The sequence below is a fragment of the Heliangelus exortis genome, chromosome 1, assembly GCF_036169615.1.
Source record: "Heliangelus exortis chromosome 1, bHelExo1.hap1, whole genome shotgun sequence".
Taxonomy (NCBI): Eukaryota; Metazoa; Chordata; class Aves; order Apodiformes; family Trochilidae; genus Heliangelus; species Heliangelus exortis.
Window position 1 is genome coordinate 50,850,266 of NC_092422.1, and position 7,352 is coordinate 50,857,617.

Here is a 7,352-nt window from a genome sequence, read left to right on the forward strand (position 1 = left end):
GTTTCTGTGTTAACCACTCTGTACTGCAGTGGCTGCTTTGTCTAGGACACTGACCTTCCCCAGTCTCCTAGAATCACAGAATGGTTTGGGTTGAGGGACCTTAAAATCATCTCGTCCCAACCCCACTGCCATAGGCACCTCTCACTATACCAGGCTGCTCAAAGCTTCATCCAACCTGGCCTTGAACGCTTCCACATAGGGGGCAGCCACAACTTCCCTGGGAAACCTGTGCTAGTCTCTCACTGCTCTCACACTGTATTTCTTCCTAATATCTGGATATCACAGAATAAATCATCCAGGTTGGAAAGAGATCATCAAGTCCAACCCTTGATCCACTACCACTGTGGTTACCAGACCATGGCACTGAGTGCCACATCCACTCTCTTCTTAAAAACCTCCAGGGACACAGAATCCACCCCCTCCCTGGGCAGCCCATTCCAATGCCTGATCACCCTCTCCATAAAGAAATTCTTTCTAATGTCCAACCTAAACCTCCCCCGGCACAACTTGAGACCGTGCCCTCTTGTCTTGCTGAGAGTTGCCTGGGAAAAGAGACCAAGCCCCCCCTGGCTACCCCCTCCTTTCAGGGAGTTGTAGAGAGTGATGAGGTCTCCTCTGAGCCTCCTCTTCTCCAGGCTGAACACCCCCAGCTCCCTCAGCCTCTCCTCATAGGATCTGTGCTCGAGTCCCTTCACCAGCCTGGTTGCCCTCCTTTGGACCTGCTCCAGGACCTCAATCTCCTTCCTGAACTGAGGGGCCCAGAACTGGACACAGGACTCGAGGTGTGGCCTCACCAGGGCTGAGTACAGGGGCAGAATCACTTCCTTGGACCTGCTGGCCACGCTGCTCCTGACACAGGCCAGGATGCCATTGGCCTTCTTGGCTACCTGGGCACACTGCTGGCTCATGTTCAGCTTCCTGTCAATCCAGACTCCCAGGTCCATTTCTGCCTGGCTGCTCTCCATCTGACATGTAGCACATTTTTCATGGCTGACTTGGACTCGCTGGTGGCTTGGTTTCTCTTCCTCCCCCATTAAACTGCAGCTATTTCTTCTTGTAAAGAATTATTTTGGAGACTTAAATGGTTATTCTCTGGGTTTTGTTGCAAACAACTTTTAAATTACTTCAGGGACACAAATTCCCGGCTCCATCACATTAGAGGCTGTAGCCAAAAAGATCCATTAGATATTTTTCAAACACCTCAATGATTAAGGTCTCTTGAACAACTTTCACAGGTGATTTAGGACCAGAGGTCCTACTGCAGAAGACCCCTCTGCACCAAGGCTGTAAAAAGAAATGTCCCTTACCCTGTCCTCTCCCAGCTCAAATATGCATCAATTTACTGCCAGCTCTCATCTAACAAACAGATCTCGTTTGCTGCATGTGTGACAATGTCTCTCCAGACCACCACTTCCAGTGATTTCCCCTTGGATACTTACGTGCCAGCAGGTTATCTGCCACCTGCACATAATCTGATGTTTTCCCAGCTGAAACTACTGAGAATGGCCCATGGAAATGCTTTCAGCTTCAAGGAATGACTGACAGAAAGCAATAAAGCTGAGCAGCCTCCAGCAGATACTGCCTGCAGCCCTGCCTTCAGGTGCCTTCCCACCCCACCTGGAGTGAGGAGTGCTGACAGACTCCTGGGCCATCAAGAAGCCAGACTGAAGTGCCCGTGTAACACCAAAACTGCACAACCCCTTAGCATGGCACAACCATCACTGCCTGGCTCCAGCCTCCCCAAAACCAGCAGATCTGGAGCGAGTGCAGGGTCTGACTACCATGGTCCCAGGTCTTCCAGACTTTGGGTGGGCAGCCCACAGGGTTTCCAGAGGCCTTGGTGGCCCCTGGGTATTTACATCAGAGTCTGGACACTTTGAGGACCTTCTCCCCTTTGTGTGGATGTAAATTAAGAATTTGATTTGCAAGCCACCAGTAGCTTTGAGCTTTTGAGTACATTGGATGACACAGCAATGCAAATTTTAGGAACCAAAACTAAATGTAAGAAAGTTATATGGCAACATGTATTATTAAGCAGGGTTTTTTATTAAACAATTAGATTTCATTAACTGCTGCCTAGCTGGGACGTGGATGTTGAGGTGAATTAAATCCCACCCCATGAAAGAGCTGCACCATCACAATTTTTACCTAAGCAGTAATTTTTTCAGTGGGAGCATGATCAATGGTGCAGCCATATCTAAACAGACTGCAAGTTTTTGCCAATATGAGCTTCTCAGGAAAAAAACAAGCCACTTGCTAGAGAGTTAGATGGAGCAGAGCAAAATATGCTACTAATTACTGTTTCAAGTTTAGTGTTTATGTATTAGCTGGCTCACATCTCTGTACTTTGCATCACTGTCACTTTTTTGGTCACGTAGCAGATATCACTAAATTGTTTCCAATAATGTGTTGCTGCTGCACATGCTAAAGTCTAGTTTCTTATGTAATAACACTAAAGATAATAAATATTTATTGGATTAGGGAACAATCCAGCAACCTGTCACTTAGTGGTGTATTTCATCTGTTGGAACAGATGATGGTTGTTAGAACTGAGGATGATAGAAAGCTGAGAAGGACCTGCAGATACTCTTGAGGACAAAATCAGAATTCAAAATTGTCCTGAAAAATTGGGAAATAGTATGAAAACTGTGCTGTGATTCAATGAAGACAAGTGAATGGTACTGCACTCAGATAAGAATAATCAGCTTCACAAAGTCAGCATGGGATGCAACTAGCTGAGTTTCATAAAGGAGCTGGGAGGGAGAAGCTAATTAGAGATTACAAGCTTAATATGAATTAATTTTACCATGGTTTTGTTGTGAAAAGTAGTTCTAGATTATTCAATTGGGTACAAAAGCCTTCCCAAGAAGGCCACTGAGCACTTCCTATTCAACTCTGGAAAGACCTCAGCTGAGGTAGTGTCCCAGCTGGGATGCTCTACTTCAGGAAAAGGATACTCTAGATACTCTAGTCTAGAAAACCTCCGAATTTGATCAGAGGTCTAGACAGTATATTGCCCATGGCACTTCCATCCTAAAGAAGACCAAAGGAAAATCAGATTTTAGTAACATTCCTAAAAATGTACTGAAAAGGAGACATGCAGCTTCACAACCTGAGTGAACTGGACAGGGTGTCACAAGGTTAAGCCACACAACAGGAGATTCAAGTTGAGCCTCAAACTAACACAGTGCAGACAGCAACACACAGGAACAGGTTGCTTAGGCCTGTTGTGGCACCTCCATCCCATGAGCTGTGCAGATGCCCATCAGGACTGATCCTGGTGCACTCAAACTGCCACACAGGAGAGCATGAGCTACGTGATCTCTTGAAATCCATTCATCATCCTGTTTTTTTCTCTGGCTCTGAAGAAATTCCAGTATGTTTCGGTTATAGCTGCTCATGGTAGTGGTCTTAATATTTCTGAGTAAGGTGCTTCTGTGCTGTCTTTCTGTAGGGGTGGAAGTAACCCCTTTCATGGATGATTTTGGAAACTGAGAGATACAAAAACCATTGGATGTTTATATGGCTGGGATATCAGGAAGTGATACAGCTTAAGAATTTGGTGGGGTTTTTGGACCAAGAGCTAAAAAACACCAATCACATAAATGCAATCACAACTGAAAACCGGAATAACGCTGATTTCCTTCCTACAACTCCTCAAACCACAGCAAAAGCCCTGCAGGCAGTCACTGAAAAAAAAGAGCAATGGTGTGTTGGAGCTTGAGGAACAAGGGTGTGTTGGAGCCCAGAGGCTCTTTGCTAACTGGATGAGAAACAACTGGAGGGTGATACAGTGAGTAGCTAAAGGGGAGAACAGGAATTTGGTCACCTAGTTTCCTTGTCAGAGCTAATGTATCATGAAAGCATGGCCTTGGGGAAAAGGAGTTGTGATGGCACCTCCTTAAGAGAGAAGGAAGCCAAGAAGAAGCTACAGGAGGAAGAGAAGTTTGCAGGAAGTATAGAACCAAGAATTATGACAGGATATAAAAAACAACCAAGAGAAAACCTCCTTGCTGCACTGCTGCATCAAACTCTTTCCTTAAGTAAATACCAAATGTTGTGTATTTTTCCCCCATTGCCAAGTAACTGAAAGAGATCCAAGTGTGAGAAAAACATTGACTTGGAAGACAACAGGAGAACAAGAAAGATAGGAAATATGAAAAATCCTGAATAATTCCAGAAAGTCTAATTTTATGGGTTTGTTTGGTGTGTTCTGAGTTATTCACCAGTTATTTTGCAAGATTCTATCTGTAATTTTACCAGCCCTCACTCAAGACCCAAGAAGAAATGCAAAGAGAGGCTAGAGCTAATTCTCTTATTTACCTCAAGCAAATGAGCTGTGGTTCTTCTTCAAAGTAACATCTGCATATCTTGTGCTTGTAGGATAGACCTTCCACTATAACAAAGCTCTCAAAGTTTTCTTGAAAGCAGTAGTCACAGGGTTGCATTCATGTAGAGCATTGAAGACCTAAGAAGAGTATGAGAGCTTCCTACACCTCACAAACTCAGTTCCTTTTTGGTTTTCCCTTGCATGAATCTTTTCTCCCAAGCCAGAATGATTACAGTTATTATTACTCCATCAATGGTTACTGTTGCCAAAACAACTGATCTTGCCACAAATTTATTATATTGGGTCTTCTTAAACCACCAGCAACTGGAATCAAGACCATGAGACTGCTGGCTTCTGTTAAAAATCCCCAATTAATGAGGAAGAAGCAAAAAGAAGAAAGAATAGCTAAAGACTGAAAGGCAAATCCAATAATCAGTGTTAGGACACAAGCTCTCATGATTTTCAGGCCTTTAATATTTTATCTTCAAAGGCCAGTGGTTAGCAACTGCTGCGTTGATAAAGATATTATTTAGAGTCACAGTTCTGAAGCATTTAGTTAAAACTTCCTGCTCCACTAATTGTTGGGCTTGACAAATTCCCAGAGGAGTGAACTGAAGAAGACTTTCAGGTAGAAAGAGACAGGTTACTCTACAGGTGAGACCTGCATTCCTACATCCACATCCCCAAACTACCTCCTATCTACATCTGCATATTCACTGAGGGAGGGAGGATGAGCCCATGCCTGAGCCAGGCACACGTGTCCATCTGTCTGTGGATGGAGACTGACAGAATGGCTGCTGAATGTTTTGGGGGGCTCACACATCCCTCAGTGGCCACCCCCCTCAAACCCTACTTCTCTGTGGTCTGCCCTTAAAGCCCATTTCTCTCCAGAGGCCTTCTAGGGATCTTGCACGGTTTGCTTTGGATACTCCATGGAGCAACCAGCTTTGCTGCCAAGAACAGATGATGTAAATGCAAGCATCTACTTGGACATACACCAAAATAACAAACTTAATTTTAGGACATGTAGTGAATTGAACTGATATGAGTTGTGAATTGAACACACATGACATGAAGATAAAATGCTGCTCCTTTCAATAAAATGCATATGTAAGAAATAAATATGAGAAAAATGTATTGGAAGTCTCATTTAAAGTGTAACTCACAAAAATGAAGACATCTTATTATTTAATTATGCATATTTTGCTCGAAATAACTATGAAAAAAGAAAATAATATTGTAACTGTAATATTTATTTACACTTACAGACTCTAATGTCTGTGAAATACAAGGCCCTGAAGCTTATACTCACATTATTAAAAACAACTTATTTCAAGTCTGACTCAGAAAAAACCTGGCTGATGTGTGACATATCTCAAGACTTTTGTCCCTTAATAAAAACAGACTACCATTATCTTAACTTTCTCTTAATTTTTGTGATTGAATTATTTTTTTAACTTCACAAGGAGAAAGAGTCAAATTGGAATAATAAATGCACTGGTTTTAGTTTATTTTACTAAGTTTTTTGTATCCTGAAACTGACTTCATTCAACTTAGCTTTACTGGCAGATGTGCATTTCTTACAAAACAAGATATACAACAGAAGCTTTTTATTAAAATTAATAACACCACTGAGCTTTCCTGTTCACTTTTATGGGAAGCAAAGAAGACTTTGTAAGGAAATGCAGTAATATATCAGTAGAAATCCACCAGAATTTCACTAAAAACAATAAAATTCAGGTTACATGCTAAACCTTAATGTTTTTACTTAGACGATGCTTTGGGGAATGGTTTGATCAAATTTTCACTCAATAAAAAGAAGGCTCAGGAGCAATTATTCTTTTTTAATTTAACTACCATATTCAATTAAACACGATGACCTTAGTACATGACAGGAACAGCTATCTGACTGCATAAAGTAGTTAAAAAAACGTCAGCCCTGCTCCTGAATGAGTAATCCTCTTCTTTGAATGGTTAATCTGCAATGTCAAGAAAGAATAAACAACAGAAAGCTGTCCTGAATTGCACAGCTACCACACTGGCTATCCTCTGAAATAAAACTCATGGGACTGAAGCCTTCATGCTGCTTTCTGGTTAGAAAATTAAATTATGACTGAGAGAAGACTGGTATGTCCGCTCCTATTGTCTCCATCTCTTTCAAACTGTAAAAATAAATAAAGACAAAAAACCCTAAACAAACCCAAACCCTGGGGACTGAAGCACAGAGATGAAAGTGGCAGATACAGCAATTTAATGAGTATCCATTGGTGAAGCGACAATAACTGCATTCACACTTGTTATTTAGTTGTAAGGTAAAATGCATCGATTGAATCTCTGGATTCTGCTGGAATGTAATCTAGTTTGTTTTCCTCCACAACACAGAACAGTCTCTTGGGAAGCAATAGGTGGGGCTTTTAAACTGTTTCAAAGCGATGATGGCCTTAACTCTGTTCGGCTTTCATGGCTGAGTCCCTGGCAGCTAGCAATTAGAAAACAATTTGCATTTCTAGTCTGGATTCCTTTTCTACAAATTTAGCGAGATGAACTGGCCCAGCACAGGGGCAGGCAGGGCCAGCCCAGGTGTAAGAGGGAGAAAAGCAGTGGGGGTCTGGGCAGAGGGCAAGAGCTAACACAGCAAGCAGGCAGGAGCTGCTTACAGCCCTACGAAGGCACGAAAAGTGCAAGAGACCCTTTTCAGATTTGGCTCCCTGTCTGTAAATATGCTTAAATGAAAGCTGTAAGCAATTTAAATTGAGGAGAAAAGAGCTGCTCATGCAACATTTCCAATCAGCTGATTTAAGATCTCCCCATTCAGCTTGCTTTACTGATGGGAATCCTAAGTGCTAAAGCCTCAATTTTGCCAAGAATTTCCTAGTGCTTATCTCAGCTTTGTGAATTCCCCAAATCCATACCAGAACCAAAGCACAGCTATGCTGACCACCATCACATTTAATACACTCAGTGGATCAGCAGAGCTTCAGTCCACATGCACCCTAGTTCACCAGCTCAGGGTGCTAAGCAG